At 40.3% G+C, this 24158-nt stretch overlaps 1 long non-coding RNA gene across 2 annotated transcripts; it reads left to right on the top strand.

The window, feature by feature from the left end:
• The first annotated feature begins 1977 nt into the window (after nt 1-1977).
• On the top strand, nt 1978-22545 carry LOC144372466 (uncharacterized). 2 transcript variants are annotated; one of them, XR_013432470.1, is made up of 6 exons: nt 1978-2457; nt 8887-8934; nt 9871-9977; nt 17871-18057; nt 18935-19026; nt 20841-22545. It is a non-coding gene; the product is annotated as an uncharacterized LOC144372466 (long non-coding RNA). The 2 variants fall into 2 exon arrangements; XR_013432469.1 differs by having other exon boundaries at nt 18935-22545.
• Nucleotides 22546-24158: the final 1613 nt, after the last annotated feature.

Here is a 24158-nt window from a genome sequence, read left to right as displayed (position 1 = left end):
CAATTTTATGTTATACTTCTATTTTCCCTTCATTTTTTTAACTCTCTGAAATCCATCCAGAATTACTTGGTTTTGGTGTGCAGGATGTCGTTTTACTAAAATGAAGTTTGATTGTGCATGTGTTTCCTTAGGAGGAATTGGTTTCTCTCCAGACTATCATTGCCACCAACCCCTAGGTTTTCCTAACTGTATGGTCATGAAGTTTGGGGTCATTTTTCAGACCAACTCTCAGCACCTTGTTAAGTGCTATAAGGAAGAGGACACAAAATGAATGTGGTATAAGTTCGCATCATGTTCATCTTTAAAGAAGCTGTTTGTGTTTTTAAACAAACAAATGACATAGCAGTAAATTTCATCTTTCTTGCAAGTATAGAGGTACAAATGAATTAGTACACAGATAGAAGGGTTTTGTTTGTTCTTACAGTGGCAAATTGTTGCTAAATGGTACAAAGGTCTGCTAAGTCTCTAAAAAGAAAATATATGCCTTTCAGTTTTTGGTTACCTGTAACCTAGGAAAGTTTCTAAATTCAAGATATGGGAATGGTGACAGTGTGCTCAAAGTTATATGTGTTAAAACATCTACATTGTACCCTAAGATAAACTTAACTATGCTGAATTGAACTGATAGTGGTCTGATAGGTGTGCTGAAAGATCAAGCCACACAACTCAACATGCTGTTTAATCAAACTTGTGATCAGATTTTTAAAGAAGTCCATTCTTCCTTACATGTATGTATAATATACATGTAAGCAACATGTCTGTATATACACCTGGTATTTATTTTCATTTATATTTCTAGGCTTTGTTCTAAGCCTTGTCATTAACAGCATATATTTGATTAAAGAAATATGTGGCTAGGTAAGTCCTATGAATGGTATATATTGAAATTCACATTGTCTTGATTTAAAAAGGCTAACTCAACAAGGATGCATACCTTAAGATGTCTGATATATGTCAATCAACAAACTATTGTTAGAAATTACATATGACACAAAAATTCTGAGTAAGTTTTAATGATTCCATTGTGATCACACCTATTTTTTCCATCTGCTACATATAAAAGTATGTACCATACGTTCTTACCACAGAAGCAAGTCAGGGTGGTATATGGCAAAATTATTCCAAGCTGCCAAAGGAGTAAAATACTTCACTGTTGTAGCTTTACTTTCCTACAGATCGGTCCATACAACGCTGTTTTCATTGTTGGGCTAAAATCGCTTTCTTAAATACTTACATCTTAAATAGCTACAATATATTTTTAAAAATCAAAAAAATCTTTTCTACTCCATTAGACCCGTACGAAAGGAAAGAATACACCGAGTCCTGATGCAATTCTTAGGTGATAGAGAAGTGGGAAAAGGCCAGAAGGTCTCAGAACAAGCAGGGAAGTCAGTGAAGCAGAAAGTAAATTCAAATATTTGGCCAATGACAAGTAAACTAGAAAGGAGACACGCCAGCCGTTCACCCTGGAAAGTTACCGAACATTTATTCTGATCCAAGTTTTATTTATTATTCGAAAAAGGAAAAAGTTTTCTATGGGGGTGGAATGTCTTACTCCTTATTGGATAAATAAGGAACTAAATTTCCCTGTAGATCGATATTGCCTTAGGGGTTGCGTCTACAGCCCCCTTTCTTCCTAGGAATAATAATGTAATCCCCATGTGCAAATGCTCTGGTGGGACCTCCGCCTTGGGGACATATCCCCCAGACACCTCTCCTCTAGCGGCTGTGGTGTGTCTCCTGTGCTCAGCCTTTGTAGTCCGGCCACACTGTTGGCAAACTCTCCTCTCAAACTCCATCTTCTGGAGCAGGGTAGTGAGCTGTGCCGCATCTTCTTTCTTGCTTGCTACCTCTGAGCAGCTGCGGATGGTGAGGCTTAGGCGGCCAACACAGGCAGCAAGTGGCGCTGGGCACTGAGCACCCAGCCAATGCTGTTGTGCCTCTTTCCTTCAGAAGGCGGCGGTGCAGAGCCCAAGCCCGAGGCCGAGCCCCAGCGGAGCAGGAGCAGGAGCTCCAGATCAAGCTGGAGTCCAAACCCCAGCCTGAGCCAGAGCCCAAGCCCCAACCGGCATTTGAGCCCGAGCCGAGCCCCAACGGGAGCCAGAGCAGGAGCCTGAGCCCGAGCCCGAGCCGAGCCCGAGCCTGAGCCCGAGCCCGAGCCCGAGCCGAGCCCGAGCCCGAGCCCGAGCCCCAGCCCGAGCCCCAACAGGAGCCGAGCCCAAGCCCCAACCGGAGTTTGATCCCGAGCCTTAGCCCCAACAAGACCCGGAGCCGGAGCCGGAGCCAGAGCGGGAGACCAAGCCCGAGCCCGGGCCCGCCTTTCTTGGAAGCCTTCTGAGTCCACAGGGTGACGTCGCTCGAGGCAAAGTAACTCACAACTAAGAAGCAGCCTCTGCTAAGTGAGCAGTGCTGTGGCTGTGGCCAGCCAGTGGCACAGAAGACCCTTTGGGCCCCGAGGTAGTTTGGTTTCTGTGAAGAGGAAAGAGGGTTGGCGGGCAGCTGTGGAGGCTCCGCCCTAAGCCTGGGAGGCCCAGTTTGCTACTCCCTGGTGGATTCCACAGCCACCCCCCTGCAGCTCTTTGCAAAGCTGCTAGAAAAGTCTCCTAAACTCCACAGGGATTTGGCGGCGGTGGCACTGCCTGCTTTTGTGGCGCTCTTGCTCTTCTCCTTTTGGCCACTTCTGGGGCCAGACCAAGGCCAGTTCTCTGCAGCTGAGTGTCGCTGGTGGCTTGCGGGTGGGTTGGGCGTCTGGCGCCCCGACGAATGACCCCAGCCCCGGGATTGTGCAATGTGGAGCTGGTTCCTTGTCTGGGCAGGGAGCAAGGATTTGGGGGAAATTTTCGTGGCCCTCTGAGGTGAGGTGGTCACAGAGTAGAAGAGATGACCTGGATTTTGTGCCACATGGGACGCGGGACACTGAGCTGGGCTGCACGTGGCAGAGATGACTTTGGTCTTTGCGACCCAGTGTTCTTCCCTGAGGCTCTCTCAGGGAGCAGGTTGGCACGACTGTGCTGTAGTGTATGGAGACGTTGCTTTTCTGGGGGAACTAGTGGCCTTGGTGTCCAGTGCAGGCTGCACTAGGTTAGTGGGGAAGAGAGAAAGAAAGAATAGTTAGGTTTCTGGGGACAACTGCTCTGTTGCTCGCGGTGCTGGCTTGTTGCTGTCTGCCACCAGAGTGTTCCAAAAATTCTCAGGGAAGCCATTGTCAGAAATGCTTGGCGCCCTTTGTCAGGTGCTTTTTGTCCTGACTCTTGTCCAACTACTTCCCCATCTCTCCCCTAGTCCCCATTCTCCTCTCCCAGTGCTGCATTGCTCCTGGGTTGGTCCTGTGGGTTCGGGCACTGCTTGGAATATGTGCTTGTTGGCAGAGTCTTTTAAGATGTTTTGATTCTAAGGATCTCTGCAGAATTGTCCTGTGCAGCCAGGCCTGGGCGCCTAGTCCCAGGATCCTGAGCCATCAGTGGGAGCCTGCTCTTCTGCAAAGCCAAGGAGAAGCTGGCTCTGCACCTCTCAGAGCCAGCCTGTTTGATGGTGGCTCTAAACAACTACTCTTCACTTGGGAACCTAAAAGAGGGATGAGAGTGGTCTTTCATATTAGCCCTTTGGGTTCTAAGGAAAGTCATTCAAATGAGTCCTTGACCTCTGTTTTCCTGGACCCGTCCTCTGTTCTCTGCCAGTTTTGTTATTCTTTCTATTGGTTGGTTGCTTCTATCCTTCTCTCCTCAGGGGGGTGGCGGCCCTGGAATTTCACCAGGTGGACGCTGGGGAGTGGGCTCCAGGGCACTTCTCTGCCTCCCACTGATTATGACAAGTTTTCTGGCTAACCCACTCAGCTCAGTTTGGCTGGTGGGTGCATCTGCTGCCTTGGTTCCAGGTGCAGATGGAAACGCAGCAGTGGCCAAGAGCTGATGGTGAAGAAGGGAAAAGTGACAGCCATGCTCCTGGCTGAGCCTAAAGGATACAGAGAAAGAACTTATTTTGTCCTTGACAATTTCTCTCATTGTTGTGGCTACCCGGTTTCCTGGAAATAAATTCACATTGTTTTCCAGAGCCATCATTTATTTACTTTCCGTCCTTCCCCCCAGTAGAAAAGGAGTAAGACCACAACCTGAGTCTGATCAAGTGGCAGCATGTACTGTCCACCCAGGCAGCGGTTCTGAAATGATAGCATGCAGAAGGAAAGCCATGTATATATTCGATGGGCATAGAGGGCAACATCTCTATGCAATAAGTGATCCGGTGGTTTAATTAAATTCTCTTTGGACTAAGGGTTACTGCATGCATCATTATTCAATGCCATGTTTGGAACCATGCTTGATGTGACTCATTATATGTGACTCATTATATGCAGGCAAGTTGGAGAGAACATTGATTTGTGCACACTGTTTGTCGCTCCACGGAGAGCCTAACTTGAATGGGCATGTAGTTTGTTAATTGAAAGTTTGAATTCTACCAGTTATATGATTAAACTCACATGTATTCAAGAGTTGTAACTTAATGCCCCAACAGCTGATGGACACTGTTTTGTAAAGAAACTTTTTAAAAGTGTTATTAATCCTTTCATGAACAAGTAAATATTAAACTTCCTCCAGCACAAAATGCAGATGTGCTTTTCTAATACCTGCAGGTTAGATTTCTCAAATGAACAACCAGATTCTTAGACCTTCAGTTCTAAGTGATTTAGCTAATATGACTGGATTTTCTTTAGTGGCAAAACATAACATTTGACTTTAAGTTAAATTTTATGCACAGAATGTACAGTCCTAACAAATGCAATTCTCACAGGATTTGCCAATACTATATACATATAGATCTGTATATGAGTTAAGCCTGTAGAAGGGTCATGGCAAATTTTCCTCATATTATAACTATGGAAAAAAATTAAATCACTTCTTTGGCCTTTAGTTCAACTGTTTATCCAGCTTTTTCATCTTTGTGTGGAGAATAAAATGCAGCTTTTAGATGCAGTCTTCTCAATGACCTAGAGAGGGACTATTGTCTCTTTAGTGTGATGCAAGTCTGGAAATGCAGCTCAAGATCAGCCTTAGATGCCAGTTCCTGGCTCGTCCCAATGCTGATCCCTGAGGACCTTGCAACTCATTTAAGCAGTGCCACTTCCCTTGTTCCTGACTCCTTGTTATCTCTGACACAAAATTAATTGCTCTTATGATTATTTCCTATTAGGGAGAGTCACTGTAGCTTGTTTGTTTTAAGGTTTGCCTTTTACTTTTCTGGTTTTGATTGGCCAGCATCCTTGGTGCCTCCATGCCTTCAAACTCCAAGTTCTAATCACTTGTAATGATATGTAACTGCACATTTCTGGGACTGGTTTTCCTCTCCCTAGTTCCCTTATATCTGACTGCTGATTTTCCTAGATTGTGAGATGTCATTTGTGTCTGGCCTCCCCAGATGGAAAGAGGCAGGTTGGGCTGCTCTTTGGGCATTGGCATGTGTGCAGTTGACAGCTCTTCTCTTTGTGAATTTGAAAAATAAGTCAACCCCTCTGCTACTCCACCCCTCTCCCACACTTCCTCCTACTCCTCTAGCAACAAAAAGTTCCACATACATCTATACAAACTTACAACTTTTGTGTTTTCTTTTGGAGCCAGATATATCTTAAAAATTGGCAATAGGACTGTAAACTACCCAAAGCGAATACCAATTCTCCCACCCAATTCATATGTTCAGCAGTGATGGTCAATTACATATTTTATAGTCTTAAATATGTAGTCATGCAGCATAATTTAATATAGAGGAAGTGTGTTGGTTCCTACTAATATTTTTGAAATGCATTGTACTAGTTTACTCCAGGTGTTATTAAAGAGAGTGAATCACACTAAATTTGGATCTGTGCTGTTCCCATTTCTCTTCTTCGCTCTTCATGAAGGTCAGGAAGAGGAATGTTGGAAGGTTGAAAACAGGAAACATCAAGGGATTTTACAGATTATCCTTACAGACAAAAGAAAGAGCACAGGGAATGTGTGTGTATATGTGTATTTTTGATCTCTTAATTTTTGTTAAGAGGGAAAAAAGTCCTATTTTTGACTTGTGTATTGGGATCAGCTTTTGCCTTTGTCAAAACAGATTTATTTCTTATTCTGTCAATGTAAAAATTTCCTCTGTGTATTCCTTTCAGACTCTCCCCTTTGATCATATGTATTTGGTCTGTGTTCTCTTATCAAATGATGTTTCTCTACCTAACAAGGTTGTAATTGCTTTTGAAACGGACTTGTTTTTTCATCAGAATTCATGCTGTTTGCCATAGTTACTGAAAAATAGTACAAGACATATCAATTTATGATATATCTTTAAATGGTATTTGATAACAAAGTGAATAATACATCAGACAGGCTACTTTTTATTTCAGCTGAAGTTAAAAGCAAATTCCACATCTATGAAATAATATTTTAATGTCATAGAATGTTTATTTGTTATGCTTACCTGTTTGTAAATGAAAGAGAGACTTTATGTTTCATTTTTTTAAATGGGAGTGGAAAACTAGAGTACTACATTGGCTGATTATTTTTGAAATAAGTGAAATAAATTACATTAAATGAAATAAGTTACATAAAACTACATTTTGGAAAACTTCTTTAAACTTTTTTTAATATTTACAGTGAATTCTGAGGTATATGTTAAAATGATACTTCATTTTAGTGCCAACGTGTTTTATGAAAACATTCTTAAGCAGTGTAGGTGCACTAAAAAGTCTTGTAAGTTCTGTGAAGACTTTGCTTTCAGATGTGTGTTTATTTTCCTCTTAGATTCTTGCAGCAATTCTTTTGATTTGCAGTTAATATTTTGGTAATAAAAACTGAATTTACATAATTAAAAACTTGGTTCTTTGAAGTTTTCCAGATTGTTGAGACCAGGCCTGGAATGTGAGGCTTGCATTGATTCTGTGGTGGAACATTGGCACTTCTCCACTTCACTCTGGTTGAACTTTTTGGTGCTCTTCTTTGTGTGTTGATAATCCATAAAAATTCCAAGTGGCTTATTTTGCCACATACAGTTGTTTTAGGAGCAAATTATGTCATCCTAAAGAAATTTTTTGTGTTTCTGCTTGAATTGTTGAGTTCTGTTAATAAAAATGATGTGGGCAGTGCTGAGTCAATTATTCAGGTGTCATTCTAGCAATTTTAATAAGAGAAATTTGGAAATAAACCCAATGATACAGCATATAGTTATTGCTTACATTTATTTTGTTGAGAAAACTGAAAATTGATTGTATTTTTAACAGTGATAGTATTTCATAGTCGCAAGTTCTAGGTTTGAAAGAAGTTACAGGCATTGAGGGATAGGATTCAAACTTTGTTCTTATATTATTGGGAATACTATGAAAAATAGCTCATTATTTTTCTATAGTTGGAGAAACTGAAATGGAAAATAAACTGTATAGAATCTATATAGTCATCCTTCCCTACCACAGTCTATATTCTGCTTTTTTTAAAAAAATTTTAGTTGTAAATGGACACAATATGTTTATTTTTCATTTATGTATTTTTATATGGTCCTGAAGATTGAATCCAGTGCCTCATTCATGCTAGGCGAGTGCTCTACCACTGAGCCACAACCCCAGGCCTATCCTCTGCGTTTTAATGAGAGAACAATCAATCTTCTTTCAGATTGGGATCTATTTATATAAAACCTTCCAAATTAATTCTATTCCTTAAGCAGTAGTTCAGGCTGATTCCCCAAACCCTGTTCAAGGCAGCAGCTGATCAGCCACAGAAATCCTCCTAATCCTAGCTGGACAGTGAGTGACCCAGCAGCTTCTTAGGTGGTGTTCTTCTCACAGCTTCCTGTAGTGATTTGCCTTGGGTCATTCAGCAAATTCAAAAGAAGAGAAGAAGCCTTTCTATGGTCCCTACTATCATCCAGGGAATGTTGGCTGACTGCATTATGGCCATTGGGTTCCTGCGCTGCAAAGTGCCCTAGGGTTTTGCTACTTGGAATTTGGTCATGGACCAACTGCAGTAGCAGCACCAGGGAACTTGTGATGATTTGTGATCAGAACCAATGCCAGACCTACTGGTCAGAATTTTTGTTTTAGTAAAAATCCTCGGGTGATGTTTTTGAATATTTAATTTAATTTTTTTATCAACAAGTTAAAGAATTTTTTTTTAAAAGAAATTATGTTTTGGGCTGGGGATATAGCTCAGTTGGTAGAGTACTTGCCTTGCATGCACAAGGCCCTGGGTTGAACATTTAATTTTGAGAATCACTGCTCTAGGACAATGTGAGCTTAAAAAGATGGCCACATGCACTTTGTTGTAGAACTGTAAGACTGTTGTGAAAGATAAATTATGACATGAAACAAATTTCCCTGTATTTATAGGTCTCATCAATGTTTACTTTATTATAATTTCACATTTCAGACACATCAGAACAATATCAGATAGGCTTTTTTAAAGAAACCTCAGACAATATGAAGTAAATATTTTCATAAGAAAAGAATAATAAGTCTAAGTAGTTTGGGTTATGAGTTTTTTGTATAAGAATGTTTAGAGTAACATACTATCTAAGGAACCAAATGAGCTATATGCAAATCATTTTTACTTAGCATAATGTTATGTTGGTACAGGAAAAAGCATTGCCTTTTGACATTGTTAAGTCTTTTGATTTATAATACTTTTTTTCTTCCAAGTATAATCTAAGGCCTTTTTAATAAGGAGTTGATTTATAGGAGAGTCAAATTTAATGAAAGAGCTAGTAGGTAGAATGCATTAAATATCATAGCATTATTTTTATTATCTTTTATGCTCGTATTTAAGTATAGGAATTCTTGTCAGTTTTCTCAAGAGAAAAATTATGATGTAATAGACACTATTCATATCAAAACACAATTTTGCTTGCATTTAATAGCTTTCTTTACCATTCTTTTAGAAAATGAATTTTCCCAGAAGACCTAATTGCCTTCTTATTAATGAGCCTGTAAGTGTTTTTTGTTATCCATGTCCTATTCTAAGTGTATCTACTTGTTCTAGCTGTTTCAGCAGGGAGATCTCTGATAAGTCACAATTGGTATATTTGTTTTTGCTATTCACTAGTGATTCAGAAAAATACTGGCAGAATGACATGGCTATTTCAGGGACTACTAAAAGGCAAGAAGTATAAATTAATGTTAACCCACAATAGTTGGTCACATTTTTACATAAGCTGAATTTGGGTGCAATATATGGCTGTATTCTCTGTATTTTTATACTATCATTGAAAATCTACTTACTTTGCACAAAATTCAAAGAACATAGTTTTTAGATTCATAAATAGTCAACATGACCCCTGTATTTACTTAATTCTAACACTCATGTTTGAAGAAAGAGGTCTCATTGAAGACAGATCACTAAAAGGGGAAAGTCACTTTCATACATCCCCAAGAGTTATAGTGTTCTGACTTGCTACTTTTTAAATTTTACTCCAAATTCTAGAGATTGTCCTTTTTACTGCCTCTACTTTTATTCCTGTCAACAATAATTAGGGTTATTTGTTCTTTCATGTGTTAAAGAGGACAGTTTTTCCCAAGGAGATTGCAGAAACAGTGATAGGAACTACCATTTATGGTGAGCCTGGGACCTGCCAACCCTTATCATCAATGCCTTACACATTTTCCATTCCTTACAATAAAACTTTCAGATCAGAATCATCTCCATTGCAGAAAAGGCTGATAGGGGGAAGTAATAGCTGGCCCTAATATGCTGTGTGAGGAATGGATCAAGTCAAGCTTCCATGCACAAATACTTTCATGTATACTGAAAGCAAAGTTTTATAGACTCCCAAAACTCTAGAGTGCAGAAGCACTTACTGCTGTACTTAATTGGTCTCTAGCACATCTTCCAGATTTATTTTAACTTTTCTTTTTATTGTTACCAGATTTATATTTAGATTAAAAAAGGCATGTGGAGCTGAAGATGGATCAGGCTTTGCTACTGTTGGGAACAAACTTGACTGTTTACTGGAAATCGAAACGCTGTTACGGTGTATGTATTGTGTTCAATCTCATAGTTTTGTTTTCCTTGGTGCTTATTTAGTATGATCCTTAATGCCCTCACATCTAAGGCCCTTTACAAGTTACTTTCAGTTTTTATAGGTAAGGAAACAGACAGGTTATAATAAGAAGTTAGAAGAAATGTAATCAAGGGAGAGTCATCTCTGAGGACAAGCATAGTGAGAACAGTAGGAAGGTGCAAGTTGAGGGAAAGAGCATTATTGCAGGTATCTGCCACTCTGAAAATAAAGATTTATGTATGTAGGTGTGTACTTATTTATTTATTTTTGTGTGTGTGATACTGGGATTGAACCCAGGACCTCATATATAGTAGGTCCTAGTCTACGACTAAGCCACATCCCTAGTTCTTTTTAAATTTTATTTTGAGAGAGGGTTTTCCTAAGTTTTCTAGGCTGGCCTTGAACTTGTGATCCTCCTCAGCTTCCCTGGTAACTAGGATTCAGGTATACACCACCATGCCCGACTGTAAACAGCTTTCCAGAACCAAAATCGTCAGTACAGGCATCAACTGAAAAGATGATGGAACACAGTACACAATACCCCTGTATTTGAAAAATATATGAAAAAAAAACCTGGAATAGTTAAAAACAAAAGTAGCTCAAGACAAAATTTATTAGCCAAGAGCTGTGTTGTGATGCAGTGGTAGAGTACTTGCCTAGCATGGGTAGGGCCCGGGGTCCTATCCCTAGCACTGGGAGAAAAAAGTTTATCAGCCTATAAAGAGCCTAAAAGGAACCTAAAAAAAGCTGAAATTATAGTGACAAGAAACATAATTCAGAGAATGGGCAAAATTTCTTCTAAAAGATTTTAAAAGTCTAAAGTTCCCATATTCAGAGTTTGGTGATGGGAAAATTAGGAAAGGGGGAGTTCTAATTGCATGAGTTAATCTACAAAGCGGCTTTCTTTTGTCACGGAGAAGGGGTCTCATATTACCAGTATAGTGGAAGGGGATGTCCTGACCTTTAGGCTTGCTTCCTTTTCCCACTGCCTAAGAGTCTATTTTCTGTGTGTGCCCATTTCTTTGATGGCTTTATGCTCTTTGTGAAAGTTGTATGATTCATTGCTAAATCTTTAAATGATAAAAGTTCAAAAAGTAAAGTATGTTACCCTTGAACTCACCACCCTTATTTAACCATTGTCAGCCCTTGTGGTGAATGTCTTTCTGGATATTTTCCTGTACCTATGAACCCAGATAGATATATGTATAGATAAAAGTGACCAAATATAAGTGCTGTTCTATATGCTGTATTTTTTCACCAAACAATATATGTTGTGAGCTTCTATGTCAATAAATATATCAGCATCTAAAAAAAAAAAAAAAAAAAAAAAAAAAAAAGTCTAAAGTTGGGCTGGGTTGTAGCTAAGTGGTAGAGCACTTGCCTAGTATGTGTGAGGCACTGGGTTGGATCCTCAGCACCATATATAAATAAATATAATAGAGGTTCATTGACAACTAAAAAAAATCAGAGAAAACAAGTTGTTGGTTGTGGGTTGGTGGGACTGTACTGTCAACATATGAGATGTAGGACAAGTAAGAGCATTATTAGAATAAAAAGTAGCCAGGCATGTTGGTGCATGCCTGTATTCGAAGTGACAGGAGAGGCTCAGGCAGGAGGATTGCAAGTACGAAGCCAGCTTCAGCAATTTAGCAAGGCCATAAGCAATTTAATGAGACTTTGTCTATAAATGAAAAATAAAAAGGGCTGAGGATGTTGCAAAGTGGCTAAGTGCCCCTGGATGCAATTCCTGTAAAGAAAACAAAACAAAACAAAAACATCAGTCTTACTGATACAAAACATTAAGTCAGGTGACAGATTAAAGAACCTAAAAAACAGAAGGGCTGGGATATAGCTCAGTGGTAGAGCAACGTGCCTGGTATGTGTGAGGCCCTGGATTTGATCCCCAGTACTGCACACACACACACAAATTAGTAATTTATTAAAAGGGCTTAGAGATCATTGTGTCTAAGGAAAATGTGTAAAGGAGTAGGACAGAGTTAATTATTATAGTAAGAGAATGTCCTGCAATTGAAAAAGAAACTTATGACCCTTTAAAGATTAAGCAACCAGAGAATGATATCTGTACTTAAACTGTTTTAAATTTGGAAATCTTTTTTTTGGGGGGAGGGGGTACTCGGGATTGAACTCAGGGGTGCTTGACCATTGAGCCGAAACCCCAGCCCTATTTTGTAATTTATTTAGAGACAGGGTCTCACTGAGTTGCTTATTACCTTGCTTTAACTGAGGCTGGCTGTGAACTCAAGATCTTCCTGCCTCACCTACAAAACTGCTGAGATTACAGGTGTGTGCTACCATGCCCAGCTAATAATTTGGTTATCTTTAAAAAAATATAGATCAAAGGAAAGATGTGTATTCAAAAGAATTCAAATTATTATAACTTCATATTTAGTAGCACAGATAATAAAAACCTGGGAATGATAGACACATATTTTTAAGATATTTAAAGGTGAAGGCTTGCCTTAGAGACCAATTACCTAGTTGAGAATTTTCTATACCCTTTTCTTTATCTCTCTTTCTTTAAAGTAGAAAGACTTTTATAGATCTATAAACATAGAAAAAATATGTAGATCAATTTTTACAGCTTAACAGGTCTTTTTATTTTTTATTTTTTTATTTATCTTTTGGTACAGGGGTGCTTAGCCACTGAGACACATCCTCAGTAATTTTTTTTTTAATTTTCTATTTTGAGACAAAATCTTGGTAAGTTGTTTAGGGCCTCACTAAGTTGCTGAGACTGGCTTTGAATTTGTGATATTCCTGCCTTGGCCTCCTGAGTCACTGAGATTACAGACATGTGCCAACATGCCTGGTGATGGACAGATTTAAGACATCAAGAAACAATTATATTGCCAAGTTCTTTTGACTAGATAACAAGATCTAAAGAAAGTTTGATATTGTATTGTTAGCAATGAACAACTATTATAATGGACTGAATTAAGATGTAACTGACAAAAAGACATTGAAAATTGCTTTTAAGGATACTAAACAATATTTCTTCTTAAGGGATCTGGAGGTAGAAGAATGGAAAAGAGGGAGTAGAAGAGGAATATAGAAATTCTGTGCTTTTATTGCATTGAGGGAATTCAAAGTGGTTATCTATTATTTTTGACTGATTATTATTTTCAAGCATAAACTAGAATAAATAACATTTTGTAAGTAGACATGCTATAAGTGTGATAAATATACATAAGGTTGCTGTATATTTAAAATATTTCTAAAGAAAGAAAAATATACAAAATAGAAAACATATAAATGGAAAAAGAATAAAAGCAGAGGAGGAAATTTGGGAGAATTAAAACTAGAATAATTATAACAAATGCAAATGTACTAACTTCTATAAAAATAAGACTTTCAAGGGTTGGGGGTGTAGCTCAGTGGTAGAGCCTAACATGCACAAGGCACGGGGTTCAATCCACAGCATTGACTGGAAAAAAAAAGACTCTCAGATTGTATTGAAAATCGTGTGGATGATTTAAAGTCACTTTTGGAAAGAGACAGTGAAACATACATAATATGTTAACCCTACATAAACAAATATTGATAAATAAAGTGTTAAAAACCAAAACATGATATTGTACTTATAAAGAATACATTGAAAACAGAAAGGAAATCATACTTTTTGATGAGGTAGATATTGGAGTAAAATGGAAAGTAACTGTAGGCAGAGGAAGTAGGTCCCTGGAGGCATGCCCTACATCTTGTTCCTGGCATCTCCCTGCTCCTTGGCTTCCCAACTGTACCTTCCCTCTGCCACCCACGTCCACCATGTTCTACCTCACCTCGGGTCCACAGCTATGGAGTCAGCTGACCATGGACTGACACTTCTGAAACCATGAGCCCGAAACACACTTCTTCTCTAAGTTATTCTTGTCAAGTATTTTGGACACAGCAATGGAAAGCTGACTAATGCACTCTCCCACCAGAACTGTTTGTGAATCATTTTCTGACCCTCCTTCTCCATGCCCCTCCACTTCTGAAAACACCTACTGGGCTTTCCATAAACAGGTCCTGCCTTTCCTACACCTTCACCTCACCCCATTTCCCACTTGCTGTGCATCCCAACAACATCGAAGTCTCATGTGAGGTCACCTCTCTGTGGCTGTGCCATGTGTTTTTCATGGGCTGCAACAGTCAGCAAACTTTTTTTTCTTGAAAAGAGGGCTGGGATATAGCTCAATGGTAAAGAGCCTTCCTTAGGAGCACAAAGCCCTGGGTGCAATCCCCAGTTAGAAAGAAAGGAAGGAAGGAAGGATGGAAGGAAGGAAGGAGGAAAGGAATGAAGGAGGGAAGGAGGGAAGGAAGGAAGGAAGTCAAAGCTTTAGCATTTACATAAGTGATAAAGAAATATTAATACTAAAATATGGATAGCCTAGATAAAATGTCTCCCAATTTATGCAAAAGCAAATAGAAAATAATTGTAGAAACTGTGAAACAAAGTTATAGAGACAAATGACAAGATACATTTATCAGACTGTGATAGAGCAAGCTGATTGGGTTTCTTTAAAAAGTATTTTTTAGTTGTCAATGGATATTTATTTTATTTATTCATTTATTATTATCATTGTCATTGTCATTGTAGTCCTTATTATTATTATTAGGTACTGTGCTTTGAACCCAAGGATGCTTTGCCACTGGGATACATCCCTAGCCCTTATTTTATATTTTGAGACAGGGTCTCATCTGACTAAATTGCTTAGGGCCTTGCTGAATTGCTATGGCTAGCCTTGAATATGTGATCCTCCTGCCTCAGCCTCCCAAGTTGCTGGTTTACAGGTGTGCACCACCATGCCTGGCCTCTGTCACATTATATGTGTGTGAATTTGAGTATGGCAGATACCTTCTCTGTGCCTCACTTTCTTTACTTGCAAACCTGAGGGTAAATTGAAACTTACTTATTTTTCCTTGTGAACATTTCATGACTTAGTGTATGTAAATTGAAGTAGAATAAGGCCTTTTTATCTAAGTGACTTATTGGCAATAAACAAGTGACACTTACCACAGGAATTAAATAGAAGAAAATAGATAACTCCAACAATATCTGTATTTATTTCACAGTAACATTGATTATGTGTGAGGTCAAATGAGATGAAATAGATAGCAAAAGGAGGGATTATATATGCCACATTCCTTTGCACAATAAAAGACAAACTAAGGAAATAAGGGATATAATACAAGTATTTCATTGAAAAATCTTTAGGCCAGCCCAAAGCAATTCTTAAAAAACATTATTCTGATTTTTTTTCAGGGGCTTACTGGGGATTGAACTCAGGTTTGCTTTACCACTGGGCTACATCTTCAGGCCTTTTCATTTTTTATTTTGAGGATCTTGCTAAATCATTAAGGACCTTGCTAAGGTGCTGAGGCTGTCCTCAAACTTGGAATCCTCTGTCCTAAACCTTCCAAATCCCTGGAATTACAGGTGTGTGCCACTGCACCTGGCTTACTTAAATATTTAAAATAATAAAGATGATGATAGCTACTGTTGACTGAAAGCTTACTCTGTTTTTTATATATCTCAGTTAATCCTCACAATAGTTGAATAGAGAGGATTTTACAAATGGTGATACTAAGATTAAGATACATACAGTGACTTTTTGTGTTGAGAGGCTTTATCATAATTCTGCTTTATTAACCAGAAGTATCAATTTCAAAGTTTTGGAAAGCAAACATCCAACACACACACAAAAGGAAAGAATAAAAGTAATAAGTATATAAATTAGAAATGAGAAGATTGAGAAGAGTCAAGAAATGTTAAAAACTGAAAAATCACAGAATTCATAAATTTAAAGGAACAATGGGAATTAAAAATATTAGAAATTACAATAAATTTGGGGAGGGTTGTGGCTCAGTGGTAGAGTGCTTGCCTCATATATGTGAGGCACTGGGTTCCATCCTCACCTAAAATAAATAAATAAAATAAAGGCATTGTGTTCATCTACAACTAAAAATATGTATTAAAAATCACAGCCTCCAGATAAAAAGAAGAAATGACAATAAATATATAATCTGAAATTTAAAATATTATGGTCTAACATTTTTTTCCAACAAATATTCAAAACAAAAAAAGCAGAATTTTTTTAACATGTTAACTTTAAGATTCAAAAATTTATTTTCTTATTCATGTATGGTGGTACATGCCTGTCATCCTATCTTCTCAGGAGGATTGTAAATTCCAGGCTATTCTGTGCAACATAGTAAGACTCTGTCTCCAAAAAAAGAAAGTAAAAGAAAAAAGAAAGAGAAGAAAAGAAAAAGAAAGGGATGAGAATGTAGCTCAGTGGAACAGTGATGGCAGGCTTGGAGATGATGGTACAGAGGTTCTGCCTCCTAGGAAGGAGGCCAGTGAATGTGACAGGGAATCCATGACAGGAAATGTAATGAGCAGAAAGGTGTTGCAGACAGGCTCTCCTTAGTTCCTCACAAGGGTTCTCAGATGTGGGCCGAAGAGTGTTTTCTGAGACAAAAAGATGTGGTTGGGTAGGGAGAGCTTGATGTAGTTGGGCCAGTAGAGACTCTTCCCTTTACCAGCTGCCTGTTCTGCCTGGGGCTCTGGACCTGGGGCAATGAGCAGGAGCTGCCATTATAGCCCAAGGAAGATCTGAAAATCACAACTCTAGAAAGGGAAATAGTGTCCATGGTAGTAACCTCAGCTGGACAGTTGGCTGCTGGGCCAAGTGCCCAGATACATTGTCTCTAATGGTGGGAGAGAAACTTGCCAGATTATTGGCTGGATGATATACTACTGGGGTTGCTGGTAGAAGTGACAATGAGAGGGCTGGTACAAGAAAGAGGAGAGGAAGAGGAGAATCTCTTCACTTATGTTTTTGGGATTTAATTCTGTGGAGTCAGACATGAAAGGAAAAGGCTGTAGGATAGGAGGAGTGGGGAGGTAGGAAGTGGGAGGTGCTGTGGTTCTTGCCAAGTAAGTAGAGTGTTGATATGCACTAACAAGAGCCCCTGTATCATGACTAGGCTAGTGGCCGGAGGTGGAGGATGACATCTAGGGATTCCCACTTCATCACTATTTGGTGTGGGAAAGGTAGAGGGACCCAGCCATCTGGTTCACAAATTTTGTGGTTGCAGGAATAGCTGGGATCTTGGAGGTGTCAATGGGTGGGGTCAGTGACTCTACAGACACTTAGGGTTGCGGGGGGAAAGATAGGTCAAGATGAGTGATGGAGAAGGCCACTGCATTCTCTGTTTTACCCTCCAAGGCCTTTGTATCATTCTCTAAGGCCCTGCTCTTCTTCAGAGTTAGAACCGTTTTTGGCAGAGTGCCTAAGTCTTCATTCTTAGAAACAAGAGGATGCTTAAATGGTGGAGGCAGCTCTCCTCTGTGCCACAGCAGCAGGAGTGTCATTGGCATGGGCCTCTTTCTTTTTGGGTGCCTCCTTCTAGTAGCTATAGGTGGAGGACAATTCCATGATGGGCAGATGATAGACTTTCACTCTGTCCCCCCTCTCTTGACTCCTAGGAGAGTGTAGAACTGGGATGATGGTGTTTGTCCAGTCCTTCCTTGGTTCACATTTCTGGCAGCTTGGAGCAAACTGGGCCTGGCTCAGGGAGCATAGGTTCCTATTTATCAGGCTGAGCCAGAGTCAGCCCACCTGCAGCAGGGCTGTGCTAGCTGTGGATGGTAGGGCCCACAGAGGAGAAGTTCATGGGAGACACCTAGGTCCAATCTTGCAAGGTATTTTGTTTCTGAGACTCAGGTGATGGCTCCGTGGTAATTGAGTCTCCCTGGGTCTCCAGAGCTTTGGAGGTACTAGTTATCAATTGCTTGGGGGCAGCTCTTTACTGATCCACCTGCCTGTCTTTGTGACACTCCTCTGAACCTCACACAGCATCAGTTGCTCCTGCTGCTCTTAGAACCTCACCTCTGTCTCCTTAAGATGAGGAAAATGGAAGTTGACCAAGTGTCATGGACTCCACAGCCTGGTCAACCTGTTCAGGACTGGACCTCCATAAATGGGATACTTGTGAACCCCATACCTCTGAAGAAGTGGAAATGGACTGAATGAGTCAAATAAGGTATCAGTCCCAAAGGGCATATTGATCATGACTGAAAAGGGAAAGACAGATTAGCCAAGGACTGGGAGTGGTGGTTGAGGATCTGCCTCCTCCCCACCAACACATGCGTATCTCCATGAGAGATTACACTCTGCTTTGGGGAATTAGTCAGAAAGCTATGGGAAGTGTAATAGAATGGGTATTATGGATTTGAGACACTGGTGCTGAAGATGTACTCTTTTAAAGGAATGAAATGTATAATATCACATCAGTCATCACACACCCTACTCTACAGCAATGTTTATATTCAGCTGTGAAAGAGGACCCTGCCCTCTTTATTGTCCTGGCTGTGAGATGCCTATAACAATGCATAGCACCCATGTGATGACAATTCATGGAAGAACTTTAAAAATTCCTAAGGAAGTTAGGGATGAATCAGTCCCTTCACGCAGCAATCTACACTGGTCCTGATAATGAACAGTTCCCAGCTGAAATGAAGGACCTTTCTCTAAGCAGCACCGAGGCAGGGTTATGGAGGTCTAGGGCCAATTCTGAACACTTGAGTGGGACTCCTTGTTTCTCAAGCCACACATGCTGTGGCTGTATGGGATCCACTGAAAAGATGAGGAAGTGAGGTTATACAGAATATATCTTAGAAGGTGGAAGAAGTAGAGGGCTAAGGAAATTCAACAGGTCTAGTGAGGAAAAGCAAGGACAATTTTCTTTCATATGTGAAGGGAACAATGGATTTTGTTCTTCCACAAGTGAATTTATGTAGCCTGATCCTATGTTATGGCATGGTGGGGGCAATTCTGACCTGAGAACAAATCCAAACCAGTGCAAATGTTTGATTATATCAATGATGTGGCATTAACTTGTGAGTATGTTTTTTACCTAGATATAGCAGCTCAAGCAGTTTTGGCACAGTTCCAAGATAGAGGATGGATATCAACTCCTACAAGTTGCAAATACCTGGACTGTCTGGCAAGTGTATGTGGGTTATCTGGGTGGGCCCTATGTTGTACATAGATTCCAAGGTTTCCCAACTCCCAGTCGCAAAATGTTGAGATGTTGGCATCACTCCATTCAACACTTAGGACTAATATTAAAACCATTGTATAATTTGGTAAGTGCTTGGTTGGCGGAACTGGGAACTTGAATATCTCAAGCCATTTTTCCAAAGTAGAAAGCATTGGAGAGTAACTACAAACTTTGGACATATTAGCCCAAGAATAGCCCTATGAATTGGGTGTTTTCAGGTCGCCTGATGGGTTTGAGTGGGCCCTATGACAAAAAAAACAGGGCAATAAATGAGCTCTTTAGTGCCTTGGTCAGAGCTATATAAGTGAGTTGCAGAATTAACTGCCACATTTGCAACTGACTATGTATCATGTGGCGGCCCACAACCAAGCTCTTCCATCAGGTAATCAGGAAGCAGACAACCTAAGTGAAGTTAGATGGCTGGAAATGTGCTAGCTAGAGATGTGGCTGTTGAACTCTATAGAAAGACAGGTCATAAGAAAAAGTCTCCACCCAGAAAACAAAGAATAAAGAGCTCACTTGATAGCCAAACAATATATACGTGTTTGAGGCTTCCTCTGCCTGTTGCTAAAGGCAGCTATGACCTGGCCTCACATGATGGGAGGGCAAGTCAAGGGAGGCAACCTGTCCAACAGTGGCAGGTGGACTTTACCCAGACCTTTCCCTTATCAAAACTTTTAAGTTTAGCCAGGTGTGGTGGAGCACTTCTGTAATCCCTGTGGCTCAGGAAGCTGAGACAGGAGGATCACGAGTTCAAAGCCAGCCTCAGCAACTTAGTGAGGCCCTAAGCAACTCAGTGAGACTCTGTCTCTAAATGAAATTCAAAAAATGGGTGGGGATGTGGCTCAGTGGTCCAGTGCCCCTGAGTTCAATCCTTGCTATGAAGAAAAACAAAGTTTGCTCTAAGTTTTGTGGATACACACACTGAGCTGCCATAGTCAAGTACTTGCTGAAGGGCCTCACTGTAGGCTAACATACAAGCATTTACTTGCTTGGCATTGTTTATGTTGCTCCTGTGGACATAGAAATTGTGTGAGTTAGTCCAACAGAAATGGACAAGGGACTCTACAGGCTTCATGGTTCAGTAAGGAGCTGAGAATTCAGACCTACATTGGCATCTTCACTGACCTTATAACTCATCTTCAGTAAATTAATTTCATGAGTGAATGCCCACCAAAATATCAGCTAAACATGGAAGATGTTTGGCAGGGTGAACCAAGTGCCTAAGGATGGCTCTGAGGATATCCATGAATGAATATGACTGTAGCACAAGCCCCAGTGCCTGTCTGATATTCACACAAGAACCTGAGGAGATGTGGATTCAAAGGTGCATGCTTGAAAAGAACACCTGCATTGCACACAAGGGAACACAGGGCCAATTGCTGTTGATGCTGACACAGGACCTGCCACAGGGCCCTGTAGACTCTGTTGGTCATGGGAATGGCAAAAGGGCCTTGATGGTGTGGGTTCCTAGGTTCAAGGTCAAAAGGAGTAGACCACGATATAGAAATAGAAAAAAGTACCACACAGGAAATTTCATCTCTGAGTGAGAATGTCTCATTTCATTATGTTCTGTAAGAATCTCACTGTTTTCATACATTTCTTTGCCAAATCCACAGGGACCACTAGTACCACAAATATGGGATTGTAAACCTGGTGATGGGACACAGGCTGATACTATCAAGTCCAGAAGAACAGGTTACTTATGTATTGCTGAATAATCCAATTTGTATGTCTTAACACCTGTTATATTTTATCTTTAGAACTCATCTGCTTGTATAATAGACAAGGAATATCACAGAGATGCAGAATAAAATGATTCCTGGTTATGCAGGGAGCTGCCCCTCTCTATTCCTCCACTCAAATGCTTTGGCACCTTCTCTCAGCCACCTTGGCACAATGGAAGCAAATGTTGAAGGGAGAGCAAGAGCTGCAGCCCATGGACACCTAGCTGGACAGCTACCTTATGGACTAGAATGTAAATTTACCTTCCTTTAAAGAAACCCAAACAACATGGCTTCCATTTAATGTGGAAATTAATAACTATAACTACAACACCTTTGCTGGGATATACCATGTTTGACATCTTGGGGTGACTGGGTGCAACTCTGGTACAAATGAGAAGGAAAGTTCAAAATGAGAAGGAAAGTTCCTCCATGTATAGAAAGAAATAATGCAGTCACACCTCTCTATCCTCTGTAAGAGTGGACTCTAGCCTTGTTCAACAATGTAATTTAACCACTGTCCTCACAGACACTGACTACTTAGCATGGCAAAGTCAACAGTATCTGTGGGATTGTGTGATGCCCTTGAAAACAACTTAAATTCATATGAACACTCCCACCATGTCTCCAACACCCACTAGTTGCAATGTGACAAATGCTTGGCACAAAGTGACCTAAGCTGGCCTGCTGGCTTTACCTAAATGGTATGCCTTCTACTCATCGAGCAAGGATTGACAATGAGTTCCAGGTCAGTGTTCAAGCATCTGGTTGCCGTCTTCCATAATCCAAACCAAGATTGCTTAATAAAGAAACTATGCAAATGTGGAAGGCAGGACTTCAGAGTAGAATAATGCTCACTGCAGCATGGCAGGCACCTGTGCCTCATCAATGCAGAATGTTGGCATGTTTCTCTGATGAGTAGCATTAAGTGTCTTTGGCTCCACAAAGCTGTGAACCCATGTTAATGCCATTGGTAAACTTGGTATTGGTCCTGTTTCTACTTGCTTACAATGTTTCCCTGCATCTGGATATATGTTGTATTGTATTCAGTCTTCCTGCTCTTATCACATTCTGCTGCTCTGTGAATTGCTCTTGTGGCATTTGGTTACATGGTGCATCCTAATGTGCTGCCTGAGGGACATTGCGTAAGATAGGCGGGATAAGATTGTAAGGGCATACAAGCACATGGGGTGTGGAGTATATGCCATCTTCCCTAAAAACTAGTGGGACAATAAAATACCTTGTCCCCAAATTTCCCCTTTTCATTCCCAATGACATAACCATGTTAAGGACACAGTGAGATCAGGCCTGGGACAGAAAATCCAGATACATGTCTTGAAGGACACTGGCTTTCTCTTATGCACACTAGGACGAGGGCAAGTTACAGTTACTGTTGAAAGCTACTTTCTTTTACAGATGCTGGGACAGTTGCTCCTTGGGGTGTTGGCCATACAAGCAAACTAAGTAAGCTAATGCCGATGATGTCACTGCTTCTATGGCCTAAGATGTAAGCCTCCCCCTGAGTGGTGATGGGTAGGGAACTGAGGGCACTGAGGAAAAGGTACTTGCCACTTGTCTAGCCAGCTGCCACTAGACACAGACAGCCCCATGAGGGATGGAGGTGCTGCTTGGCAAAGCACTGGGAGGAAAGGAGGTGCTACCTGTCAGCCTATCACCACTGAATTCTTCTTGGTGCAGTCCCTGGTCTCTTGTAAGCTTCCCCCAATAAATCATATGTCTGCAACACTGTCTCTGTGCACTTTATTTGGCTTTCTCATAAGATTTCCCACAGCTCTGGAACAGCTGTGCTATGGATAGGACAGGTGGGAAGAGGAAAGAGTGGAAGGAAATGGAGGGAGAAGGCTGGTATAGCAGTGGGTACCTGTAATCCCAGCAATCTTTGAGACTGAGGCAGGAGGATCACATGTTCTAGGCCTACCTCAGCAATTTAGAGAGGATCTGAGCATCCTAGTGTCAAACGATGAAAAGCACTGGGAATGGGGATGTAGCTCAGTAATAAATCACACTGAGTTTCAATACCAACATACTCACACACACACAAAAAAAAATTCCAACAAAACCACAGAAGATGGAGGAAGGAAGGGAATGAAAATAATTTGCATCAACATTACCTTGCTGTTCTGAGATTGAGCCTGGCCATATGAAAACTCAAAGTGGGCAGCAGCATCTAATCATCAACCCTCCATTCATTTGGTGACTTTTCTCATATGCCAACTCTTTTGTCATTTAAAACATGTTACAAAGAAAAATGTAGAGATGAATTTGTTTCACTTTCTGGTAGGAAAGTGAGTGTAGTACATGTGCCACTTTTGAATCATTTATAAGCAATTCTCAAAGGTTATTTCTACTTTGAAAGATCTTGTTTTCAACCATCAAAATCTGCTTAATCAAAACTTGATTAGATCACGATTGTATTTGAAAAAGTTCTCTATTCGAATTTTTCCTACTCAATAGATTCAACATGAGTCACCTTGTCCTGTTATCTGTTTCTAAAGTGCCTCTTTTTATCCCTTCTCCTAGGCACTTACTGTATTACCATCCTTAACACATCTCACCAGGCCTGCTGCTAGATCCTGAATTACTTTCTGTCCCCATCTCTCCTAATTATTTCTTTAGCTGTTATGAGGACTATGTGAAAATGGTGATAAATCATGACTTTTTTTCTTCCATAACATTTCATGGTATAATTTCTTTTCATAATGCACTTTATACCACCTGGCAAACATCCAAGCTCTTTTATCAGTCCCTCTCCAACACCTTCCAAGCCTCGACTTCTCCTGCACACCCACTGTGCATTATATTTCTGTACCATTGTGTTCTACAGGATGCACCAGGGCTGTCACATTTCTTTACCATTGTTCTTGTTCCTTCCTCCTATGAAAAGTCCTTACTAAGTTTCTAAGTTTGTTTTCATTAAGAACATGTCACAACTGTTGTTTAGTAGACAGGTTAAGCATTATGCATTTGGAAAAAGATTTACTGGAAACACTACCTCACTACAAATTCCCCTCTATGACATTTTGGGTGTGTTCCCAGCTAAGGGTAATTGTCCTTTTCTCTATCTTCCATGTGGAGTAAGTGCACACATGAGAGATGGAGAAAGAATTACCCTCCAGTCAAAGTCCATTCAGAGATGTAATTTAGTCTTCAAACAACTATATAGGGTAAAGAAATGTCTATTGGCTTATGCAATTGAAAACTCAGTACCTGAGCTGCCTGAATACAGTATGAAGCTGATGTCCTTAGGTATCTACCTCTCAGTTATTTCTTGGTTCTGATTTCCTCCATATTAATTTCACTTTCAAGCAACCCCTCCACTAATGCATGGTGGAAAAC

This window comes from Ictidomys tridecemlineatus, unplaced genomic scaffold, assembly GCF_052094955.1.
Source record: "Ictidomys tridecemlineatus isolate mIctTri1 unplaced genomic scaffold, mIctTri1.hap1 Scaffold_108, whole genome shotgun sequence".
Taxonomy (NCBI): Eukaryota; Metazoa; Chordata; class Mammalia; order Rodentia; family Sciuridae; genus Ictidomys; species Ictidomys tridecemlineatus.
This window is presented reverse-complemented; position numbering and strand designations above follow the sequence as displayed.